This window comes from Piliocolobus tephrosceles, chromosome 4 (genome assembly GCF_002776525.5).
Source record: "Piliocolobus tephrosceles isolate RC106 chromosome 4, ASM277652v3, whole genome shotgun sequence".
Taxonomy (NCBI): domain Eukaryota; kingdom Metazoa; phylum Chordata; class Mammalia; order Primates; family Cercopithecidae; genus Piliocolobus; species Piliocolobus tephrosceles.
In genome coordinates this window covers 121,134,679-121,162,079 of record NC_045437.1, presented here as the reverse complement: position 1 = coordinate 121,162,079, position 27,401 = coordinate 121,134,679, and positions in this window count along the sequence as shown.

Here is a 27,401-nt window from a genome sequence, read left to right as displayed (position 1 = left end):
GTATTTTATAAAATCTGTGCAAGTTATGAATTATTATTTATAAGTGAGAGTCAAAAGATATATGTGACTTTCACATCATCTCTCACCTCAAATGCCCTAAAAACACATCTCCCCTCTCTTCTCTCCGTTGTCCCAACTTGGTTCCTATGTCACTGAGAAAACTGAAGCCATCACAAGGGAACGTCTATAGGCTCCTTCCAGCACACCCAGACACTTGCTAGATTCCCATCCATAGACTCTGACTTCTCACCTGTGTTTGAAGTAGCCTTCTTCTCATCTAGCTGAGCCCTGCACCCCCGACCTGCATGCCAGATTTCATCTCCTCTCTTCCCTTTTCATTCTAGCAATTCTCTTCTGTCTTTTCAATATAATTAAATTTATCTACTGGGCCTTTCCCTTCAGCAGAAAAACATGCATTTTTTTCATCCCATCAGACTCTTCTTGATTCTACCATTCATCACCATCTTTGCTCCATTTTGAAAAGAAGTTTTCTAAAAAACTTCTTCCTGCAAAAGCAACTCATTCACTGCTGCACTGAAAAAGGCTTTCATCAAGGTCAGCAATGAGCTCCATGTGTTGCTGAATCAATGGTCAGTTCTAAGTTCTCATTTTGACCCATCTGACACAGTTGATTACTCTCAATACACTGTCTTCCATCACACTCTTGGGTTTTCCTTCTTTCATGGTGAATATCGTGCTTTGTTGTCTGATGCTAGTTTTCTGGTTTCAATACTGTAAACACAGATGTCCTATTGAACATTTCCACTAGGATATCTAACGGAAATTCCAGACTTATATTTAAAACTGAATTCCTGGGTTCCCCTCTAAAACCTCCTCTGCTTGTAACCTTCCCCATCTCAGATTATGGCAACTCCTTCCTTCCAGTCTTTCTGCCCCAAAACTTTGACATGTAGTAGGTGTTCAAACCAGTGTCCTTGAATGAATAATCTAATCAGCAAGTTGCCTGAATTCACATGGTAGGCAATAGAGGTGGGTATGTCTGACTCTAAAACCCAAGCTTCTCCATTAAACTCATGCTAAGACAAGTTTTTCATATACTCAGAGGAAACCATTTATTGAGATAAAACTTTAAAAAGAATGACAGGCATGTTATATTTCAAAGGACCCTTAGAAAACTCTGCTTTCACTCCAAATGTGCTTTGGAAAAGTCTCTTCACATCTTTAACTCTGGGTTCAGGCTTTGTGATTCTGAAGTTAGGTCATTGCAACCCTATCATGTACGCAGGAAGGAGCTTATGATGATATTTCTATCCATTGATCTTTGAACTCAGGCATGTGAGATTGGTTGTCCACGGAATGGAGTACAGGTCAGAAAATATGTTATGGTGACTGGAGTCAGAGATGGAAATATCTTAGCTTCACGAATGTGGGAGCAGAGTCCTTAGTGAGCAGAGCCTAGGACTCAGGAAAGCAGTCAGGGGCATCCTTCAGAGTGTGGCCTTGGAACTAATCAGACTTAGATTAGAGACCCAGCTTTGTCATTTGCTGACTAAACAACATAGGCAAGTTACCTAACCATTCTGAGTTTCACTTTCCTTATCTGCAAAAAAAGGATACTGATAGTACCTACTTCATAGAACTGTTGTAAATATATATATATACAAAAAACTTAGCATGGTGCCATTTACATAGTACACTCAATAGATAGTGGTTCACAATATTAATGTTTGTATTCATTTCTTCCCAATAAATGTGAGGTTAGTTGGAGAGTTTTGTAGATGCACTATTGCTAAAAGACTCAATGTTTTATCAAGAACAAAGTGAGCATATTCACTCACATGACTCCTATCCAGCACCATATTAGATGTCCTAACCAGTGTAGTAAGGTAAGAAAAAATGTTTTCAAATTAGAAAAGAAGTAGTAAAACTATCTCTATTCACAGACATATAATTGCTGTCTAGTAAATGTCAAATAATCTATTAAAAAGTTATTAACACTAATATGTTGTTACAGGATAAAAGAACTCAAAAATCAATTCTTTTTCTATATACTAGAAATCTTAATAGGAGTATAATTTACAATATTGTCAAAGTCATGAAATAAATACATAGACATTTAATAAAATTTGTGCAAGATCTATATGCTAAAACTAAAAAAATACTTTAAAATACTTTTAAAAGACTTAGAGAAATATTTATATATCAAGATCATATATTGATAGACATAACATTTTAAAGATATTAGTCCTTCCCCAAATTGACATATAGATTTAATATAATCTCAGTTGACATTCTAGTAGAAAATGATAGAAGTTGTAATTTGTAAGTAAAGGCAAAGGAATGAAAATAGTCAAAACAATTTGAAAAAGAACAAGGTTAGATAATGTATACTACCTAATTTAAATACTTAATATAAAGTTACAGTAATTAAGACAGCATGCTATTGGTTTAAAAGTAGACACATAGATCAATGGAATAGAGAGTTCAGACACAGATCCATACATATATGATCAACTGATTTCCACAGAGGTGTAAAGGCAATTCAGTAAAGTAGTATTCTTAACAAACTGTGGTAAAATAACTGGACATCCATATGAAAAAACAAAATCAAGACCAAGAAAACCTCCACCCATACATTGCATCATAAACAATGAAGTCAAAGTAAGCATAGACTAAAATGTAAATCCTAAAACTATAAAATTGCTAGAACAAAGCATAGAAGAAAATCTTTGTGATCTTAGATTAGGCAAAGATTTCTTAGATATGGTGTCAAAAGCATCATATATATAAAAGAAAGAAATGTAAAAATTTGGCTTTGTCTAAATGTAAAATTTCTGTCCTTCAAAATACAGTTAAAGCAATCAAAAGAGAAAACAACCCTACAGAATGGGAGAAAATATTTGCAAACGTTGAATCCACCAAAGGTCTGATATCCAGAATCTATAAGGAACTTACACAAATTTACAAAAAAAAAAAAAACCATTAAAAAATGGGCAAAAGACATGAACAGACACTTATCAAAAGAAGATATACACGTCACTAAAAAGCATATGAAAAAAAGCTCAATATCACTGATCATTAGAGAAGTGCAAATCAAAATCACAATGAGATACCATCTCACACCAGTCAGAATGGCCATTATTAAAAAGCCAAAAAATAACAGAAGCTGGCAAGGTTGTGGAGAAAAGTGAATACTTAGACACTGTTGGTGGGAGTGTAAATTAGTTCAACCATTGTGGAAAGCAGTATGGTGATTCCTCAAAGAGCTAAAAACAGAACTATCATTGACCCTGCAATCTCATTACTGGGTATATACCCAAGGGAATATAAATTCTATCATAAAGACATATGCACACATATATTCATTGCAACACTATTCACAATAGCAAAGACATGAAATCAACCTACATGCGCATCAATGATAGACTGGATAAAGAAAATGTGGTACATACACCACTGGAATGCTATGAAGCCATAAAAAAATTAGGTAATGTCCTTTACAGGAGATGGACCTATAGGCAATTATCCTTAGCAAACTAACACAGAAACAGAAAACCAAATACCACATGTTCTCACTTATAAAAGATGAAAACACATGAGCATATAGAGGGGAACAACAGATGCTGGGACCTACCGGAGGGTGAAGGGTGGGAGGAGGGAGAAGAGCAGAAAAAATAACTATTGGGTACTAGGTTTAGTATCTGAGTGACAAAATAATCTATACATCAAACCCTCATCACATGAATTTACCTATATAACAAACCTGCACATGTACTCCCGAACCTAAAATAAAAGTTTTAAAAAAAGAAAACAACCCAACAAAAAATGGGTCTTGTTAACACTTAACAAAAGAAGTATACCAATGGCAAACGAGCACATGAAAGGTGCCAATTAAAACTGTGGTGGCTCATGCCTGTAATCCCAGCACTTTGGGAGGCCGAGGTGGGAAGATCACCTGAGGTCAGGAGTTTGAGACCAGTCTGGCCAACATAGTGAAACACCGTCTCTACTAAAACTACAAAAAAATTAGCCAGGTATACTGGTTGGGTATTGTAATCCCAGATACTTGGGAGGCTGAGGCAGAAGAATCGCTTGAACCTTGGAGGCGGAGGTGGCAGTGAGCCGAGATCATGCCATTGCACTCCAGCCTGGGTAACAGGAGCGAAACTCGGTCTCAAAAACAAACAAACAAACAAACAAAACCCCTGCATTTAAATATGACTACAAACCATTTGGGGAAAAAGTCGATAATACAAAGTGCTGGTAAGGGTGTGGAGCAGCCAGAACTCTCATGTATTGCTGGTGAGAATGCAAAAATGATACAGCCACTTTAGAAAAATGTTATCCAGGTTTTTTGTAAAGTTAATATATACCTGCCATATGACCCAGCACTATGGCTCCTAAGTTATTTACCCAAAGAAATGAAAACACATGTTCACACAAAATTCTCTATCTAGATGTTTATAGCAACTTTATTCATAAATACCAGACACTGGAAACAATCCAAATGCCTTTCTACTGGTGAAAAGGTAAATAAACTATATTACATCCATCCAGTGGAATACTACTCAGCAATTAGAAATGAACTACAGATATACACCACAATGTAGACGAATCTCAAATGCATTACTTTAAGTGAAATAAGACTATGCAAAAAGGCAATATTCTGTAGGATGTCATTTATATGACGTTCTAGAAAATGAAAATTATAGGGACAGAAAACAGATCAGGGGTTGCTGTGGACTTGTATGGGAGGAGGAGTTGACCACAATGTGGCATGAGGTGTGGCATGAGGAAATTTTGTGTATGCGATGGAACTATTCTAAATCTTGACTATAAAAGAGATTGCACAACAGTATCCATTTGCCAAACCTCATGGAACCAAACACTAGAAAACAGAATTGTACATTATGGAAACTATACTTCAACATACCTGAGTAAAAAAAAAAAATTATCTTGTTTGACTGCTATGTTTCTTCATCAGCACTTAAAAATTGTTACTCAACTGCCTTTTATCCTCTATCATTGTAGATAATGGTATTTGTTGGTTTAACTATAATATCTCAAGGTATGTATCTATTTTCATGTTTGTTATCCTGCTTTCCAAATCCGAGGAATCATATATTTTATTAAGTGGGGAACATTTTAAGCATTATCTCTTTGAATATTTTCTCTCTCATTCTCTCTATTCTCTCTTTATGGAGCATTTATTATAGATAAAACTTATTCTTCACATTTTTAAAATCCTTTTTAGATTTTCCATTTTTGTATCTTCCAGTTGCATTCTGAATAATTTCTTCAGATCTATTTCTCAATTTTCAATTCTCACTTTGGTTGTGTCTGACCTGTTTTTTAACCATGCCATTGCCTTTTTAAAGTAATACTTTTTAGCGAAATATAGCACACATACACAAATATGCATAAATCATAAATGTCAACTCAAATAATTTTCACAAGCCACACTGTGAAATCAGCACCCAGATCAAGAAACTGAATGTTGCTAGCACCCTGCAGACCCCCTTTGCACTCCCTCTCAGACCTCCTGCCAAGGCAACAACAATTTTGCCTCTAATGCCATATGTTAGTTTGACTAGTCTTTGAACTTAATATAAATGGAATGTTCAATCTGAACTCTTTGGTTTCTTTTATTCAACATTATGTTTGTGAGAGCCATCATATTGTGTGTAGCATTCATTTCTCATCGTGGTTTAATATTCCATTATATTAAGATGCTACAGATTATCTATCGCACATTTATGGACATTTGGGTATTTTCCCATTGAAGCTAATTATGAAGAAGGTCATATGGACATTGTCGTACACATCTTTTGGTGCATATATCTCTTTCTGTTGGGCATATATCTAGCAGTGGAATTGCTGGGTCACAGAATAGAAGGATTTTTCCATTGCTGGTGTGACAAGTTGCCACAAAATTAGTGGCTTAAAACACCACAAATTTACTGTCTTACGGTTCTGTAGATTAGAAGTCCAATAAGAATCTCACTGGGCTAAGATAAAGGTGTCATCGGGGCTGCCCTCCTTTCTGGAGGCTCTAGGGGACAATGTATTTCTTTGCCTTTTCCAGCTTCTAGAGACCACCTGCGTTTTTGGTTCACTGACTTTTTGGCTGACTTCCTCCAGCAATTTTGGTCTGAATTCTTCTCACTTTCATCTTGTTCTCTCTTCTGGTTCCTGCTACCATTTTTAAGGACCCTTGTAAATGCACCCACCCAGATAATAGAATAGTCTCCCTATTTTATTTCTCTAATGACTAATGATGTTAAACATGTTTTCAAAGCTAATGGGCCTTTGAAAAGCTTCTTTTCTGAAGTGCCTACTTGAATCTTTTGCCCATTTTTTAATTGAGTTTTATATCTTTATTATCAGTGTGTATGAATTCCTTAGGTATTATGAATACTAATCCTTTGTGAGACATATGTACTGTAAATACCTTCTCTCACTCTATAACTTGTCTTTTCACTCTCAAAGTGTTGTCTTTTGACAAATAGAAATTCTTAATTTTAATGTAGCCCAACTTTCTTTTATTGTTAGTATTTTATGATTATTCTATCTAAGAAATCTTCACCTACAGATATTCTTCCGTGTTTTCCTTTAGAAAACTTAATTTTTATATGTAGATCTATAATACATTTGGACTTTCTTGTATAATACAAAGTAAAAATTAAAATTCAGTTTTCTCATATGGGTATCCAACTGATGAAAAATTAAATTTTGAAAATACACTTCAATTCCCACTGCATTTCAGTTTTATCTTTGCCATAAAGAAGTAAACATAGATGTGTGTATCTTTCACTGACTTTTCAATTTGAAATGCAATGTTTTTCAATTTACAAGATCTACTAATTTATTTTTCAAATAGTTTTTTTTTCATATTTCCCAAATGGTATCCTGTGTTTCTGTAAATGGCACTTTAAATATTCAAAATGCACTTTTTAATATACTCTCTATCAAATAGTTCTATTATTTGGGCTTCTGGGCCACTAATTCTCAGTTTGTGTCTCGGCTGTCCCCCTCATAGTAGATTGCCTCCCTGTGTAGTTTTAATTTTTGTATGTGAGCTTATTTTCTTTCTTTTTCTTTTTTTTTTTTTTTTCTGAGACAGAGTTTGCTCTGGAGTGCAGTAGCAGGTTCAAGTGATTCTCCTGCCTCAACCTCCTGAGTAGCTGGGATTACAGCATGCAGAACCACACCTGGCTAATTTTTCTATATTCAGTAGAGATGGGGCTTCATCTTTTTGGTCAGGCTGGTCTTGAACTCCTGGCCTCAGGCAATGCACCTGTCTTGGCCTCCCAAAGTGCTGGGATTACAGGCGTGAGCCACCATGCTTAGCCTGTATGTGAATTTATTTTCAATCAGCATTTGTGTGTGCGTGTTTATGTATAAGAGTCACACACAACATGAGTTCTGGCTTAACACATGAAAGTTTATTTTTCTCTCATGCAAAGTCTGAGGCTGCCTTTCAAGCAAGTGATTCTGTAATCCAGCTGTTTCCATCTAGTGGCTAAACTATCTCAAGATGCAGCTGCCACTGTCACTGAGGAATGAAAGGGAAAGTGGGAGATCCCATGCCTTCTCTTCTATGCTTCAGTTCAGAAGGGACTTGTGTCACTTACATTCCATTGCCTAGAAACTGTCACATGATCCTGGCTAATTGCACATGGCCAGAAATGTGGGGGAGCACATAGATATTTGGTGAGCAGTAAATGTCTCTGCTCTTCTAATTACCAAATACTCTTCTGCCTGCTTCTTCCCAGTCAAGCCCTTCTCTGCTTGAATGGGATCAGATCTAGACATGGCTCCTCTGAGTTGGGGGCCTATGAGCCACAGAGACAAGATATCTACCCCTCCATGCAAATACAAATATCTGCCCCTCTCCTCAAGAGAGTGGCAGGACACAAGCAGGATAATCTCAACAAAATCATTCATTCAGAAGGGGTGAGAAAAGAGACACACAGCAGTCATCAGTCTGTAGCAATTCTGAGATGGCACTGGGCTGATGCTGTGAGGGCCCCTACAATGGGAATGGTAACTCCTTGATTGTTATATAGTTTTCTTAGGAATGTTCCATAATATCAGGTTCTTGGGAGGTGAGTTCTCCCATTTATGGTGTCTACTGACTCTCCCTCAGGACGGACTGCTTTCTTACCTGTGTATAAGTTTTGTTTGTGAGCTGATCATCAGTAGGATTTATGCTTGTGTGGGTGTGCTAGTTAGTCCCATGTACCCCAAATTGTGACAGTGTTTCTGCCAAGTGCTTCTGAGAATCCATCAGTCCAGGACTGTTTTTTTCTAAACATCAATTTCTTATTCAGAGATGTCTATGTTATGCAGGTGGTATAAATTTAGACTCATACTCCCCTAAGCACCAGTTGCGGATTTGATTTCCCATTGAAAACTTTTGACCTCTCTGAGTCACAGGACATTTGGTTAAAGCCTCTTTTGTGGCCTTCCCAATCTCATTTCCCAATTCTCTTCCCAAAAGTATTATGAAGATGGGCTGTATCCTTCCCATCTATGTATTTAGATTTTTACTATTTATGTACGTGTCTAAAAAATGGTATATAGTATTGATATGTCATTTAAATTTGTACTAATGGCAACATATTATGGTTATTCTCTGCAACTTGCTTTTTTCCTATAAATATATTTTCAAGATTTAAACATGCTAATAAATATATATCCAGCTCATTCATTTTAGTCACTGTGTAGTATTCCCCTGTAACTCAACTTTTTTCCATTTCTCTGTTAATGATTTTTATTTATTTATTTATTTTTAAGACAGAGTCTCTGTAGCCCAGGCTGGAGTGCAGTGGCATGATCTTGGCTCACTGAAACCTCTGCCTCTTGGATTCAAGTGATTCCTGTACCTCAGCCTCCCAACTAGCTGGGATTACAGGCGTGCACCACCACACTCAGTTAATTTTTATATTTTTCGTAGACTCGGGGTTTCACCATGTTGACCAGGCTGGTCTTGAACTCCTGAGCTCAAGTGATCTGCCCACCGTGGCCTCCCAAAGTGCTGGGATTACAGGCCTGAGCCACGGCGCCCAGCCTGGAATTTAAATTGTTTCCAATTCTTAGCTACAACTTATAATGCTGAATAAATATTCTTTGTACACATTTGTAGAAGGGTATTTAGGCTCTATATTTAGTTATGGAATTACTGGATCATAGGATATGGAGATTATTAACTTTATTAACAAATTACTGTGTGAAATGGTTGTGCCAATGTATAGTCATAAGCATTTTAATAGAGAATATAATGTTTGTTGTCTCTTCAACATCCAGGCCAAAACTTGATCTTGTTCAACCTTTTAATTATTTTCCATATGACAGATTTAAAATGTTATTTCATTGTAGTTTTAATTTTCAGTTATAAGGTTACTATGAGGCTAAGCTTTTTTCCATTATTATTTGCTTTCCAGGTTTCTTCTGTAAACTATCAAGTTTTCTATCATGACTCGGCCTTTCCTTTATTGATTTATGAGGAAGTTTTACAGTTTTCTATGTAGCCCTTTGTCAGCTCTGCGTATTTTAAGTGTTTTATCTTGGACACCATCCTTAGAGTCCTAGGAAACCCTTACTTGGTTGAGACGTCTGGAGTTCATTGGCGAATAATTTATTGCTCATGCTTTTCCCACATTGCTACAGTGTGGTGCAGGTGACATTTCCATGCTCCCCTGGAGTCCACACAGACACTGCACTTGTAGCTGGATTGGTTTACTTCATTGACTTGTATCTCTCTGGTACTCCTGACTGCTAGCAGGATCCAGGGTACACCACTGGTCACCCTAGACTTGCTGAAGTCACTTCACCCAATGCCATCAGAGTGAAAGCAAAAAATGCTGGAGGCTTAAAGAAAAAAATCACAACGTGAGCCACAGCTCACTAGCAGCCAGGGGAAGACAAACTACAAGCCTTCTACAGACTGGAAATGGTGTCTCAATTCAGGACCACTGAACAGGAAGCTTTTCATTTGGCATAGGAAAATTACAAGTCATGAAAACCATTGCACTAGTTTTCTACCACAAGTTGTAAGGTTTCATTTTGAGAGAGCATCACAGATGTAGGGGAACAATTTTTATCAGAGCCACTCCAAAGAATAATAAGGTATTTCTTGGTTGTTATTTAAAGAGCACCAGAGAGCCACAGGCAAAGGCCTTCTTTCTTCTCTCCAAAACCTCACTATCTCTACAGATAAAAAGATTTGACATCTTTTTACTGTTCTCTTTTCCTCTGACCCATATGTCCCTATTTGTCCCATGCAATTTCCATCACTAGAAACACTTCTCTGGTTTAGTTCTGACTCTCAAACGTATGTCACAAAGTGCTCTAATAGGTTTCCTATGAGGTCCAGGGGCACAGGTCTAAGTATTTTATAGTCATAAAAAACATTTGTAATTATCATGTTTTATCTTAAATTATTAAGTGAATTTTGTAGCCTACTCCCTATTATGTCTGGATTTGACTTAATGACAATATGATGTATTTGAAATTTAATTTTCAGGTAAGTTGAAGCTCCAGGAATAGACAACATGTGTATCTTTTGAATAGCCTCCAGTTAGTGTATAAAAATATCCATGGCCCTATGGTTCTGGAGCAAAGGCTTTCTCTAGCCATCTGTATTGCTACTTTCTAGGACATACACATGACATCTCAGTCAGGTGGTCTATTTGTTGTCCTTTGAGCTTGCTACACTATTTATTATGTGAAGATGTTTATTGACACTATTTTCTAGAATACTTATCCTTCTCTTCATGTCTCTGAGAACTTGAAGACCCTGCTTCTGTGACAAGATTTCTTCAACTCATGGAACTCATTCCTTCTTCCATGCTCAAAGTATTTTATACCTTCTTTGGCTGAGAATTTAGAGCATCCTGTCTTATATTGTTGGTACCTACACTGTATACATTTATCACTCACTGGACAGCACTCTCCTCAAGGGTGGATCCACATCTCAGACATCCTTGTTTCTCCTGGGTTTAATTAGGACAATCCTTTCTAGTAGTAAGCATCCACATTTTTGGCAACTCTGTAAGTATTTGTAGACCAAGATGAGATTATTTGCCTAATAATAGAAAGAAAGAAAGAAAGAGAGAGAGAAAGAGAGAAAAGAAAGAAAGAAAGAGGAGAGAAGGAGGAGGAGAAGCTGACATTGATTCAGTGCCACCTATGTGTCAGGCACCATGCAAGCAGCAATAACACATGATACACATCACACTCCATCTTTACAACGACCCTGTCAAGTAGCTGTCATTGTTATCACATTTTATACATAAGAACACTGAGGCTCTTAGGTGTAAAATAACTCCCAAAGATCACACTGCTATGAGAGCTGGAACTCCAGCCCCTGACTCCCTGATTCTGGATTTTAAGTTCTTAATTCTTAAGGAAAAGAAGGACAGGTGAGGCAGACCCATTTAACACAGGTGACAGAACTGGAGAAAGGAGCCACGCAAGATATTACCTGTGGTCAGTGGGACAAGGCGGTGTTCTTTCTAATAGACAGAACTACTCCTTTCTAGGAAGAGAGTAGATGCTTTCTTCTAGAAAAGATTGTGCTAATTAAGTCCAGGATGGACAAAGAGGTGTGAGATCTGGACCTGACCTCGAGGAGCATGTGGTCCAGTGAGTGATAAATGTGTAGAATATAGGAACCAACAATATAAGACAGTGTTCCAGGCTCCAGTTGGCATCACGAAGCAGCAGAAAAGCCCAGGGCATTGGGGAGGGGGCAAGAAGAAGGGGCACCATTAAGCCAGCAAGGGCAAAGCATTCCAACTTGCTTCCTTCCCACTTGGCCTCCAGCTGTTTTGATTATTCTGTTCCTCTCTCTCATGTGGTCATGCCACAAAGAACATGAATTCCCCAAGAACCCACTTCCTATCTTCCAACTGACCCCTTGCAGATCCCAAACTCCCTCCCAGTCTGTCAGTCTGATACCACGCTTGGCCACAGCAATCATGCCTGCTCAGCATTTTCACAGATGGATACTATTTTCCAGAATGGAGTGTGGAAAAAATGGTATTTTTTCTTCTGCCATGATAACATCCCCAAAATTAGGGGGAAAAAGTACCAGGAACTGATATTTTACAAGGTCACACTTCATTTTTCCTGGCTTGATGCAGCCCAGGGCTGAGAATCTGTTTTCTAAGAAGCTTGTGGGGACACTAGGGACTATCTGGCAGGGTCTGTGCCCTCAGAGTTTGGTAACTCTTTTACAGGGTCTCCCTAAATGGGAGAATGTAGGATTGCAAAGAGAGCTAGTGTAACATCCAGCTGGCCAGGGAGGATTTTTCAGATCAATGAAGGCTCATTCTGATCATTCCCTGCTGGGCTTCCTAACGCACTGGGACACTCAGCTGAACTGTCTATTAAGAATATTTTCCTAAGTCATTTGTGTTAGATTATAGGCTATATAAACCACTTATTGTTGCCTGGCCGCCATAAATGTAAAGCAATCATTTTTAATGCAAGCAGCTGTTGGGCTGGCTTCCCCAAGATGCTTCGCCCAGGGACTCAGGTTCTGCTGTATTCCCCTTCATCAAGTGATTTCTGATTGTTTTTCTGCTCTGTTGCATACCACACACGTGGTGGTGGTGGTGGGGGTATATATCTTCCTTGCAGAGCTTTGTTTGGATGCAGGATTTCTAAAAATATCCAAAAGAAATTGATGAGGGAGCGGAGTGCAAGTTAAGTTGTATGAAATTTGATGAGTTGAGCCCTAACCATAGTCTCTATTAAAAAAAACAGAGCACAAACCCATTTTCTGACCTCCAGCCATAAAATATGGGATCTTGAATTCTACTTATTGAAGATAAATTCATATATATTTATTGAAGACACACCTCTATATCTTTGTATATTTATTGAAGATATATATTTTGCAATTATATTTGTTTGGGATTTTGGATTATATTTTTACTTGTAAATTATTTATGAGGGTCTATAATGTACTAGGGCACCATGCTAGATATTAAGAACATAAAGGTGAGTCAAAATTGACATGGTGCCTGCTTTCCTGTCTCTTTGTCCAGTAGAAGAGACAGACTGCTCAAATTATTACAAAAATTGCTATATGGGATATAAAGAAAATTGAAGGAACCAGTAAAATGCCTAATCTAGTGATCCATGAAGATGCTCCTAATCAGCAGTTGAGCTGAGACACCAAAGGGTGAATGAAGGTAACTCAGCAAGGGAGAAGGGTAAATGAAGAAGAGATTTCTAGGAACAGCAGCTGAGCTGAGACACCAACAGTAAATGAAGCTAACTCGGCAAGGGAAAAGGGTAAATGAAGAAGAGATTTCTAGGAAGAGGTGGGAATGAGCATCATGCATTACAAGAATCCAGAGGACCCAGCACGGTGGCTCACGCCTATAATCCCAGTGCTTTGGGAGGCCGAGGCGGGCATATCACGAGGTCAAGAGATCAAGACCCCTCCTGGCCAACGTGGTGAAACTCTGTCTCTACTAAAAATACAAAAATTAGCTGGGTGTGGTGGCACGTGCCTGTAGTTCCAGCTACTCGGGAGGCTGAGGCAGGAGAATTGATGAACCGGACGCGGAGGTTGCAGTGAGCCGAGATGGCACCACTGCACTCCAGCGTGGGCGACAGAGGGAGACTCCATCTCAAAAAAAAAAAAAAAAGAAGAAGAAGAAGAAGAAGAAGAGATTTCTAGGAAGCCTGGGAGGTGGGAATGCATTATAAGAACCCAGGGAAGGACAGGGTCCTTGATGCAGAAAGGGAGGCATGGTCTAGACCTAGCAGGGGCTTGGGGGGTCTTAGTCAATTTTCTGTTGCTTTATAACAGAATATCTGAAACTGGATAATTAATAAAGAAAAGAAATTTATTCTTCACAATTATGGAGGCTGAGAAGTATTTAATACAAGGCTGAGGGGCCACAACTGGTGAGGGCCTTGCAAGTGCAGACTCTCTGCAGAGTCCCAAGGTGGAACAGGGTATCACATGGTGAGGGAGCTAAGCATGCTAACCCAGGTCTCTCTTCCTGTTCTTATGAAGCCACCAGTTCCACTCCAGTGATTAACCCATTAGTCCATTAATTCATGAATAAATTATTCATTCATGAGGGAAGAACCCTCATCATCCAATCACCTCTTAAAGGCTCCACCTCTTAATAGCACTACGTTGAGGATGAAATTTCAACATGAGTTTTGGAGGTGACAAATATTCAAACCATAGCAGGAGGTTATGTGAAGAGCTTGCTCCTCATCCTGAGACCAACAGGAAGCCACTGGAGCCTGAAGCAGTTCAGGCCTCAGAGGGAAACTGCTGGTTTCCTCGAACCATACTTAAGTGATGTGTTGGAGATAATTTCAAGAAGGCATTATTTTCATGGGTGTGGGTGGAATTAAAGGAACCCGGGAAGAATGTTGAAGCACTCAAGCAAAGCAACATTGAGAAGCCATGCTCACCTCTTGGCCTGAAGAAGCAAGAAGAGGAAACAGGGAGAGCTGGGGCTGGAGAGGGCCCACTCTGCAGGAGCTGTGGTCAGGGAGGCTCACAGCAAACGTCAGGACTGCAGCACTCTGGTGGGAGTAGGTACTTCACATTCTTTCTGCTGTTGCCCTCTAGTCCCTGCTGGATCTTTTTATCGGCTGAATCCAAACAGAAACCAGAAAGAAGGAGCCATTAAAATCAGCAAGCCCTCCCCCAATAGCCAGGGTGTAAAGCAGGGCAGAGAAGGATGGGGAGTGGCATTGGATGGATAAGTAGAGAATAAAAAGCACAGAAGGCTTTCAGGCTGTGAGTGGCATGATCACATCTGTATTACAAACTAGATCATTCTGACTGCTCTGCAGAGAACTAACAAAGATTAAGAGCAGAAGGACTTGTAAAGTGGCATCTATAGCAATCAAGGGAGCAATTATGAATGGCAGCCTAAGCCAGAGTGGGGACCAAGTAGATGGAAAGAAGTGGACCAATTTAAGGATTTCTCACATGGTAGAGCTTGGCCAAGACTGGAAGGAACTTGGCAGTCTTCAAATTGCACCCATCCTTTGTTGTGAGATAACTGAGGCTCAGACAAGAGAAGAGACTTGAGCCAGAGGTAGAGTTCTTCCCTCACCTTTCCTACTACATAGCCTCTGTCAAAATGCTTTGCCTGGATAACACCTTGCTTCTTCATTTTTATTCTCCAGGACAAATTCCTTCCTTATCTAAGTCCTCTGAAGGTCACCTTGGCAATACCCACTCCTAGAAACTTGACTTTATCTTCCTGACTGTAGGTTCTGTACTCCACGGCCTCCTTGCTGGGAAGACCTGAACATTCACTGCCTCATAGAGCAGCACACTCTGAGCTCATCCCAATGGCTGGATCAGGATAAGCAAAGAGTGCTGAGGAAGCAGTGAGCAGTCTCTTCCCATCTTTATTTCCATTAGTAAATAATTAGTGGATGTTTACTCTTCTCTGGGGCAACATTTAAATTTCACAACCATACATAGAGATTATGTATATATATATATATATATATATAAATATATTACATATTTTATATATATATATATAAATATATTACATATTTTATATATATATAATGTTTCAACAACTTATAATATATATAAGGTCCACAGTTGGTAAGTGGAAAAGCCCAGACTCAAACCCAAGTATGCCTGCCTCTAAATGTCCATGTTCTTAACCACTATACCATACTGCCTCTCACATACATGGCACAACACTATGTTAGGTGCTCCTGCTTGCGGTATGAGGTTGAGCGGGTTGGTTGGAGACATCAAAAAGTAGGAGGTGGTTGATAGTTACAGAAGTTCCAGGTAACAGCTTTAGCTGAACTTTACACCGGCAGATACTCAAGCCTTCAGAAGACCGCAGCCCCAGCCACCATCTGACTATCATTATATTGAGAAGGCCAAATGACAGGCACCCAGACAAGCCCAATCAACTCAAGAACTGTGGGAGATACTAATAATTTTGCTTTCAGACACCTAAATGCAGTTCATTATGCATTAACAGAGTCAGGACCCAGGGTAAGGTCTCTTGTGGAAACAATATGTAGACAAATGAAACATAACCATACCACATATACACTTCTACTCCCAATAAATTGTTAATATAAAGCTGTTTTCCTGGTAGTTTTCCCATCTCTGCACAAATCTGCATCCTACCAGTTCTTGAGCCCAGCCTCCTTCTTTCATCTGTAGGGGTCTTGCTTCCTCTGAGGGTCTCAGTATGCAAGTCAGAGGTCAGTCAGGGAAAATGAGAGCTCATTGGTCCACACCTCTCTGCCTCCCCCTCCTTCTTCACAGGTAAGGTACAGTTCTCCTTCATCTGCTTTTCCAGGTGCATCAATCAGCACGGCACTCCCTCATCTGTCTCCATGAGGCTCCTCTGTCCCCAGTCTCCCTGCAGCCAGATGGCACTGGAGCTCTCTGGAGGAGGGCATCTCATGGACATGATATGATATTGTGGGTTCAGCCCATTCTATGCCCCAGGCTAAGGATGACACAGATCAGATTAATAAGTGAGCTGCTGGGCAGCTCTTCAGAGTACCAATCTATGGGGGCAACTAAAATGTCCCTGGAATAAAATTCATGTAGGGAACCAGTTAACTCAGGTCTCTACCCGACGGCTGACAAAACTGTTGAAACATAAATTGGTTTGGCTGCAATTAAACACTCCCTATGGTTACCAGCCAAACTCTGATGATATTTTTGTGTTAGGTGCATGCAATTTACATGGTGTGTCTAAGGCCTCACAACGAATTTTGAGAATGGCCCTCTGAGAGTTCTCTGTAACAGTCTAGCCTGCTGACAATCTGAAACTAAAATATTCCTGATGCTGTCTATGCTCTTTAGTGGGAATAGTTTATTAGAATGTCTGAATTTAAATAGTTTAATATGTCTCTCAAGAAATTGTCTAGTTCAGAAAATCACATGTAATATGTACACGGAAAATAAATGTTTATTTTGAACATAAAAAGCATATACTTTTATTACATATTTCCATTCCTACTAAACGTTGAACAGACATGAAGAAATAATAGTGTAAAGAGGCCCCAAGTTATTCACCTCACATGTACCTGTCTCAGTCTGGCCTGGATGCAGTGCTGGGAGGCAGAGGGGCAGAAATTCAGGGAAATTGTGCTGAAAATATTTTCTTTCCACTTGCATTTATTTCCATTTAAAATCAGATCAAAGTAAATCTTCAAAGTAAATTTAACATGGAAATGAAGTAAAACAAAACAAGAAATAGTCTCAGATATTAGCCAGGAAGTGGGCAACAGCAGATCATCTATTTGGCTTTGGGGTTTTAAGAGACAGTGTGTGCTAATGGCATGAATAAGAACCTTGGATTTTTTTTCCAGCTCTGTGAGATAGATCCAATTCTTCCTGCTCTAATCAATACTTCCTTCATTCTCTGGCCAATCAGTCTTTTTCTCCTCTTCAAATAAGGAAGTATTAGACTTTCCAGCCGTTGGGGTTGGGGAAGTCTCCCTGCTGCATGTTTCCCATGTGCAATCTCCAGATCACAGATGTGTTACTCCTGGTCCTCCAAGAAGCGGCAGCCAAGCTTGGATTAGACATACAGGAGATTTATTGAGGAAGTGTCTGTGAGGGGAACAGGGGAAGAATCAGAGGAGGCAGTGAGTGCTGCCAGACTGCAGGACAGGTCTGATCCTGAGAAGGAGACAGGAAAGGAAGCAGGGTTTGAGAGACAGAGTCTCACAGTGCAGCACAGTGCAAGGGAAGTTTCACCAGTGATGGAGGGTTTTAGAGCAACTTATCCAGTATCTCACAGGAATGGGTCTACCTTCATATCCCTCTTGTGCTCAACCACTGGCAGACAGCAGCCCAAGGGAAGTAAAGCCTAGAGCATACACTGTCATGGATTTGGAGCAGAGCAGCTGGTGGTGTCTGCCAGTTATGGTCGCCATGGTGCAGAAGGAGATCTGAGTGGTACATTTTCCTGGCCACTGTAGCTGTAGAAGCCACACTGCAGGAGCAGCCCACAGATGAAAAGGAGAGGGGAGGGAGGAAGAGAGATACCAGCACGATGCCGGGGGGTCAAAGACCAATATGACCCAATTTTGCCGAGGGCCCAACTCACATTTCACAATGCAGAGTATTAACCACTATACATCAAGGCTCAACTCACCTTTCAAATGAAGAATGCCACTCTTGTCAGGTTTCTGATTCCTGAATCCCGGGCCAGCATGAGAATCCACTAGTTCAACTACTGCAGGCTAGCCTGGAAAGCATGCATCGTTTATTACATTTTACCTAAAAGCAAATGTGATTCAGGTTCCAAACAATCAATTTTCAATTGGCCTTTGGGGGATGCAGACATTCAAACTCGGTGATTATCAACAATAAAGTATTTCAGTTCTCACGATGGCACAGCCATCATCAGAGAATACCAAAAAAGAGGATAAGATATCTATCTTTCACACTGAGAATGCTGCATGGCAAAGAAGAAGCAATTCATTCTTTTCAGAAATATTTACTGAATGGCTTATATGTTGTCAGGAATCATCCCAGATGCTACAGTAGTAGGTAGATTTATTTGAGGGTGTTCAAGAATGAAGAACTAAGAATAGGTGAATAGAAGCCATAGGGAGTAGGATTTAGATTTAAAATAGCAAAGGATATCTTTAACAAATTTCAGAATTCTGTCTTCAGATTGAACACACGCTACCTTCCATTGAGCTCACCAGCCTCTGCTCACATGGCTGTCACTCGTGGATCACACTGTGTTCCAGCTATTTATGGATTTATTTCCCTTGATAGTTTGCAAAAATCCCTGCAGGATTAGGAGCAGATGCATTAATTAACTAATTAAATAATTAACTCATCATTTGCATATTTATTCAACAAAGGTTTGTGAATGCTTTGTCTGTGCCTGCTGTTGGTATCTGGAGAGACCAAGATAAGTAAGATACAATACCTGTCCTCCAGCAGCTCACAGTAAGTTAGGGAGAAAGATGGGGAGATATCAATGTAATCCTGTGAAGAGCAAGAGCATCAAGCAGGGAATAACTGACTCCACCGAGGGGGCAGCAATGAAAAAATTCATCATAGAACTGACGACTCCTGAGCGACATTGTGAAGGAAGAGCAGAAGTTATCTGGGGTTCTAGTTCTAGTTTCTAGCACAACTAAGTTCCCAGTTCATCTCTGCAAAATGAATGAATGAAGATGAATAAGTAGAGTGTGACTGAGGGTATTATTCTCCTAATCAGCATCTACTGCTGGTAACAGTTCCTCACCCCGGCTCCAGAAGTGGGTTTGTGGCCCAGGCTTTGCCAGTCAAAACAATTGAGCAGGTACTGGCCACAGCTATTGGTTCAGGAGAGTGGAAGTGGTTAGGTTGTTCTAGTGAGACACATCCCGGGACTTGGTTGAGTGGTGGGAGAGCACAATCTCACCTTCTGCTGGACCTGGAGCTGTGGAATGTCAGCCAGGGGAATCTGGGAGCCAAGTGATAAGGACGAAATCTGTCTGAAGATGAATTACATAGAGAAAGCATGACTAGGGGCTGAAGAGAGAGAGAAATTGGGTCCTGATGACATTGTTTTAGCTCCTGGATCCAGCAGTATAAGAAGTGGGTTTCTCCCTTATCTGCTCTTTAGGTAATCAATAAATTACTTTGAGGGGGGTAGCATTTAAGCCAGCTGAGCTGACTTTTCTGTTACTTGCAACCTAAAGTGTCTTGACCATAGGACGGGATCCTTCACAAAGTATGGAGTTCTCCATTTCCAACATGAGTCACATAAAATCACTAGCCTATCAGAGAAGGAAATGCTGTTACTGGGGAACCCTAAGTCCTTGTAGCCTTGCTGATTGAAGCTGGAAATGAGTCTACTACCTGAAGCAAAAAAAAAAAAAAAAAAAAAAAAAGCAAAAAAGAAAGGCAGGAGTGAGGGAGGAAATCTGTATCATAGTATCAACCAGACTGCCCAGACTGCCCAGCAGGCTTTTAATAAAGGCTTGGTCTGTTTAGCCTAAAGTTTTATTTCAGAATGACTATTCAGTTTCTGCATTTTGGGTGAGGAACAAAATTAACCCAAACCAGAGAGAACTGACACACACACAAAAGTGGTTAAAAAGAATTATTGGGAGGCCGAGGTGGGCAGATCACAAGGTCAGGAGATCAAGACCATCCTGGCTAACACAGTGAAACCCCGTCTCTACGAAAAATACACAAAATTAGCTGGGCATGGTGGCAGGCACCTGTAGTCCCAACTACTTAGGAGGCTGAGGCAGGAGAATGGCTTGAACCTGGGAGGCAGAGGTTGTAGTGACCCGAGATCACGCCACTGCACTCCAGCCTGGATGACAGAGCGAGACTCCATCTCAAAAAAAAGAATCAAGTGTGCGCAGATTCATTAAGAGAAAGAAACGTGGTTGCTGAGAATGGTATTTTTCTTTCTCCTCCTGTCTAAGTGCATCATCTAGGGAGGAATTACTGCCAAAATTCAAAGTCCTCCCAACTTCTTGACAAACACAAACATCCTCCCCACGGCCCCAACTTTGGCAGAGACCAGAGGTGAAAGTCCCCCCGTCCTCAATCCAGGGATTTAAGTCAAGAGGCCAAGAAATCTGTACAACACATCCAGGGAAGGAGAGCAGACGCTGAATGCGGCAAAGCCTGGAATGCAGGAGAATGAATTCCATGAAGCGGAGATACAAATAAATAGCTGATGCTGGAAGACAGCATGTCTCCTGACTGTTTGGAAACCACTGGACTCTGGTTCTATTTATAAAGATATGTCCTACAGAACCAGTTTTCTTTGTTACTACTTGAGTCCACATCACCAACATATCCTAGGCACCAGTGGACAGCAATCAAGATGTGGGTCCTGGGCTCTGACCTCTTCACTGAGTTCATTCTGGCTCTGGGTAGAGACAGAGGCAGAGTGATTTTGTGTTTTCTACTTTCAATAACTAGGGGAGAAACAGACCCACAGCCTTCCTCTAGGTTTCTAGCCCTTCTCACCTTCCTATCTGGTTTCTTCTTTCTTGCCTGCCTGCCTCCCTGGCCTTCTTTGCACCCCCTCTTAGCAGAAAGGACACTCTTCACTAGTCAAGAGGTGTAGATGTTTTAAGTGGTTTAAGCTTTGCCAGTAACTGGTTGTTCAACATTAGGCAAGTTATTTAATCACCCTGGACCCCAGTTTCCTCATCTGTAAAATGGGCTTAAAATGTTTGCCCGATTTATGTTCCTTAAATACGAAGAACTGGGATGTGCATGTGGGTATTAAGAAACCTGAGATATATTACGGAGAAGACGCATATTTAACTTTTGTTTTGCCCAGCATGGCTCAAATAAATTTGAAACAAAACCTCTCAAAAACAATCTAGCCACATTCTCTTGCTATTCGCTGGTATGCAGGTTGAGAAATGGTTGTGGCAGATACTTGAATTTGTGACCTCAACTTGCTTCTTGCCATCCTTCTGTTTAGAGAGGTTAGGAATAAAAACTCTATTTCTCAGGCTTGCTTGCAGCTAGGGTTCTGCATTTGGATTAGATTTTGCTACTTAGATGTACTCATGCAAGAGAGGGGAGAGATTTTCATTTCCTGCTCAATCCTGATGATCCGCTGACCTTGATGATCTCTCAAGCCTCATCCAACTCTGTGGGATGTCGATGTTTCCTTTATTGGCCATATCTTCTCTTAGGAAAAGCGCTTCTTTAGATACAGTAGTTCTAGTTCATTTCTTCTCTTATGAGTTGAAATAGATCCCAAGAAACAGTTCCAGGATAAATCAGGAGAGGGTGAATGCTAGCTGGAATTCATCTTTCTCTGAAGTTCCCATCATTTTTTACAGTTCAGTAGGACATAGTTCATCCTTCTGGGGTCTTGAAGCAACTCCAAAAAAAAAAAAAAAGAGCGACTTGCAAAAGAGTTAAAACTATAACCATAGTGCCCCCATGGGTCCTCTGGTAGCCATTTTGAGGCCAGACTGAGCGGGGCACACAGAAACTATCCCTCCTCTGAACCCCCTGTTGTTAATTTTATAGGCATGATTGTATTGTCTCATCACATACCAAAACTATCTTAAGTGGTGCTACAGTTAAACATAATAGCTCTGAGAAGGCAGAGACCTAGGTCTGGCTCCCTGATAACTCAGTAAGCAACCTTGGTCAGAACAAATAACCACGCCATCCCTTGGATTCCCTGGTCTAAAACTGACAAAATGCCATTTTCTCTGGCTGCTAGGACTTTAGACAAATGGGAGACTCTGTAGTGCAATGAATTTTAAAGCTAAGCTTTTAAAATGGGCTTCAGATATGACCATGGTAAAACCTTACTTTGACTACGTAGAGGTGAAACATGAGAAGTTAGACTCACCAAACATGGGACAGAGAACCTGTAGGTGACCCATTCTTTGGCAAAATTGTGAGGTGGTCAAAACTTGCCTTTATCTTCTTCCAAAAGAGAAAAACTCAGTTTTTCAACTTTTAGGACCAGAAACTTTTCCCCACTCTCCCTCTGCCCCTTAGAATTCCGCAGCAAGGCAACTCTGTCCTGCCTCTCAGAGAAAGAACATATATTATAGAAAGCTAATTTAACCCGAGGCTGTGGTTTCAACCCTGGCTGCTCATCAGGTCTGGAGAACTTCAGAGAGCACAGATGCCAGGGCCCCACACCTAGAAACCCAACTCAGTTGGTCTTGAATGGATCCCAGGTGTACTAAGTATTCAGAAGCTCCCATGGGTTGGGAACCATCGGGGTATTGTTACCGAAGAATACTTCTTCAAATAAGATCATGAAAGGGGTTCCAGGGATAAACTCGTCTTGCTCCACTCCTACTCAGGGTTTCCAAAAAGCAAGTTACTGCCATTCACTTTGACTTGTAAGCTTCAAGGTAACCAAATTCAGAGTGTGGCTCTTCCCATAAATAAGAAGCTTGTAAAATCTTGCAATAATGCCAAGGTTAGCTCATGATGGAGCTTCTGTCTAGTAGCTGGTGCCTGGTCCTGAAATTCTGTGCCCACTCTGGTTACTTGCTTGATTAGATTCAGTTATCCCACACTCAGATACTCCCAGAATTGAATTCTCATCTCTCTGCCTGGTGTCCTATTCCTCATCTAACCTTCCAGTGCTAACCTCATGGCATCAAATAATGACAAACACAAGGGCTTTGAGTTAGAACTTGCTCAATCTTGACTCCATTGCTCTGTAACTCAGGATTTCTTGGGAAACTTATTCAGAGTATTGGGTTCTTCATCTGTAGAGTAGGGGTGATATCACCAATTCTATTCAGTTTCAGTTTTGACACATAGTAAATACTGAATAAATGTTTGGTCCCCTTCCTCCAACCTCATTGTTCACCTTTTACTGATTTCCACCGATTGTCTGTCTCCCAGACATCAAGAATGTGATGAGTAACTCAAAAAATATTTATTAGGATTTGGGGTATCAGTAGGAAGGTGTTTTAGGGAAAACAATACCTTTTTGTTACAACTGAAACTACAGCCTACTGGTCCCCACGAACTTTCTTAGTTCCCACGTAAGGGATGTGACCATGACACTGAGGACAGTCAATGACAGTGCCATGACAGTGTTTGTCAGAACAATAATAACAAAACACAAGGGCTTTGTGTTTGGGAATGGGGAAAATAATGGATGTAGTGAGAGGAGTGAGCTGATAGTCACTTGCGGGAAGCTGAAAAATAAACCCAGAAAACCCAGAGAAGACCTGGAAAGGACAGACAACCAGATGTCCAACTAGGAAGCAAAAATCTTGGCTGGATTCTGTTTCAAACCACATAATCTGAATTTTTGGAAGAAAGCATTAAAAACAATAAATTACCCCAAATGGCAAACTTAGGATTCAACTGCCTCAAACTGTAACAACTTAGGCATTTGTAAAAGAGAAATATTCCAGATGGCAAAGTGGAAGGATGAATTACAGGAGAAGGAAGTGGCTAATATCCTGTGCAATACTCTGAAGCAATACAAAAAGAGAACCTTCGTGAAGGAACGGGCTGGGGACCCTAGTGTTTCTGGGAGACAGAAATGGAGTGCCATTCAATTAGGGTCAGCTGACCCCACTGGGCAGCCCTGGGTGCCTGGGGCTCAGGCATGATTTCAAATTGTTTTCTGTCTTCCAAGTGATTCTGGAACAAATGGCTCTGGTGGCCTCGGGGGCATGTCTGGAGTGACCACATGAAACTTCCAGGGCTTTGATTTGGTGTGGTCCATCTGGCTTCACTGCCTAGTTCAGGGTTCAGTGGCCTAGATATGATTTCAAATCTCGGTTCCTTTTCATCTTCTACCTCTATTTATATGAGGACACTCCAGCCCTCAAATCAATGGGATTGAATCTGAACAGTAGAACTGGAGGCAGTAGTCCAGGGACTTTGACTTTAGTCCTGTGACTTCTTAAAAGGTAGACCACAGACCAGCAGTCTCATCATCACCTAGACGATGACAGGAAATGCAACAACTCTACCAAATCAGAATTCATATTTTAACACAACCATCAGGTGTTTTGTGTACATGTGAAGGTTTGAGAAGCAATGTTCTAGACGATTTAATAGGGCAAAAGCATGTAGGTCCATAAAGATTCTTATAACCATCAGAAAGGATATTGCACTTTGAGGTAGTCTAATCTTTCCAATAATGATGCATCTCAAGGAGTCTGCAAGTGTCCCAATAGCACTGCCGAGATTCTGACCCCAGTACTAATAATAAATGCCTTTTAGTTGGAAGTTGGGCCCATAAGCTCAAGGACATCTTGTGCTCAGTCTCAGCCTCAGCTACTCCATTCTACTGTTTCTCCTCCTTCTCTCATAGAGCCATACATCCCCACTGGAAGGAAGTGACAGAATAGAAGAAAGGTGCACAAAATCCTCTATTGGTTTTTTATCACATAAAAAATACCTGAATTCTTCACTATGGCCTTATAAGGCACTTCCTGGTTTGGCACCTGATTACACCTTCCATTTTATCTCTTACCCTCTCTCACTTTGCTCCAGCCACTTTGGCCTTCTTTCTTCCTTGAACATACCAAGTTCATTTCCAGTGCTAAGTATTTTCAGTCATTGTTTCCTGTATGGCAGAGGTCACCTACTACCAGGCTGTAGAATGGTACTGGTCCATGCCCTGTTAGGAACTAGGCCACACATCAGGAGGTGAGCGGCAGGTGAGTGAGTGAAGCTTCATCTGTATTTATAGTCACTCCCCATGGCTCGCAATACCACCTGAGCTCACCTCCTGTCAGATCAGCAGCAGCATTAGATTCTCATAGCAGTGCAAACCCTATTGTAAACTGCACACGTGAGGGATCTGGGTTGGGTGCTGTTTATGAGAATCTAAAGCCTGATGATCTGTCACTGTCTCCCATCACCTCTAGATGGGACCATCCAGTTGCAGGAAAACAAGCCCAGGACTCCCAATGATTCTCCATTATGGTGAGTTGCATAATTATTTCATTATATGTTACAATGTAATAATAATAGAAAGAAAGTGTGCAATACACATAATGTGCTGGAATCAACCCAAAACCATCCCCACCCTCGCCCCCATCTGTGGAAAAACTGTCTTCCACAAAACCAGTCCCTGGTGCCAAAAAGGTTGAAGACCACTGCTCTTTGGAAATGCTCTCTCTGTCCTTACATCTTATCATTGCTAGGTCTCCATAATTCAGGTCTCAGCACAAATGCAGTGTTCCTAGAAAGAATAGCCCTGCCACACCATCTAAAATCCCACCCCACTTTAACCATCTGTATCACATTATGCTGTGTGATGTTCCTTAGGGCACTTAATATTACTTGGTATTCTCTTCTTTATATTTACTGGTTTAATTTCTCTTCCCCACCACATATAATATAAGCTTTATAAGACTAGGAAAAAGGTTCCTCTTATTGATTGCTATATGCCAAGTGCCCAGAACAGTGCCTGACAGAGCAGTTATTCAAAAGATGTTTACTGGATTTGAGTAAATGATGGGGCTACGTTCAACTATTGACTTTTGGATTATCCATGCATTCTTGTGTTTCCTGCTCTAACTATTCTACTTATGACCACAGACAACTCAGAAGGGCTTACATGGTAGAGCCTGAGTTAATGATACTTTTGGTCTGGCCCATAGGATTGAGATAGGCCACGCAGAGTTATTTCAGAGCTGTGTGGTATTTCAATCCAAGATTGTTCTGTGAACTATGATGGACTGCCTGCCCATGCACAAGGTACTTTCATATGTAAAGGAAAATACTACAAGCTTTCTGACCTTAAACCCTTCTCCTTGACTAGGCAGACAGGCAGATAAGCAAATGTTTTTTATACAATGTGACAAGTAAGTTCAAATTATAGATGGACAAAGGAAGAATACAAGTTTAACAAATGGGGAGTGTTAGAGATATTTTCCTAAAGGTAGTGATGTCTGTTTGGAGTTTTAAAGCACACATAGGAGTTTGCTGGAAGCACATACAGCTATTCAAGGGAAACAAAATGGCACACACTAAGTTATAGAGGCAAGAAAGAGTCTGGGGAACTACAATAGTTTGGTAATGCCAGAATGCAAAATGTGCAGTTCAGGCTGGCAGAAGGAAATGAGGCTGGAGTAGGAGCCAACAGGCTTGTAATAATATATGTCCTTGAGGTGCTAGATCCACCATATGTTTGAGGTCAAATACAAATATCTCAAATATCTTTCAGTCCAAAAGAGCCAACAATGAGTTGAGCTGAGAGCATGTTGCAACCTCCAGCCCCCCTTTGTACTCCCCTCGGGCATCATGAGCACCGTGCCCAACAATCTCAAAAGCCCCCACATGCTGGACCCATTAGGCACCGCATGCTCCACTGTCTGAGTCATTTCCCCCTCTGCCAATGGTGACTGAACCCAGAGGAACTCTCCACTAATTGAATTTGAGATGACTCACTCTAAACTGGGGACTCGAAACCCAAAATCCTCGGTAGCAATACCTTTGGCAGTAAGATTCTTGGGTCATTTTGTCCAGCTAGTTGTCTGGGGAGCCAGTAGGAGTGAGGGGATTTAGTGGGGGTATTTGTAGGGGAGGAAGGTGGGAGGCAGGGACTTTGGGCTTTCTTAGAGACCTGGGAAGGGTAAGATCATTCACAGCATGTCATTGTTTGTTTGAGCTCCAGCTGGTAGCCAGGAGTTTAAAAAAATGACATTCGAACATGTTTTGTTTGGCACACCTAGTTTTGTTTACAATATTTGGTGCAGTATTTTAAAAATAAGGAGCTTTTACATTACATACTACATTTCTGATTCTATTAAAGCATTGAAAGACCTGGCAATAACCCACTGCAAGTGAAGAATGGATATCCCTGGTACAGGCGGTGTGCTCCCTAGGTTTCCAGAGTCTTCACCCCAATTTTTACATTCTGATGCCCCTGCACTTATATCCAGAATGTTTCACTTGTGTAACATTCAAGGGCCTTTTTGGCCCTATGGCATTTGTTTTTGCA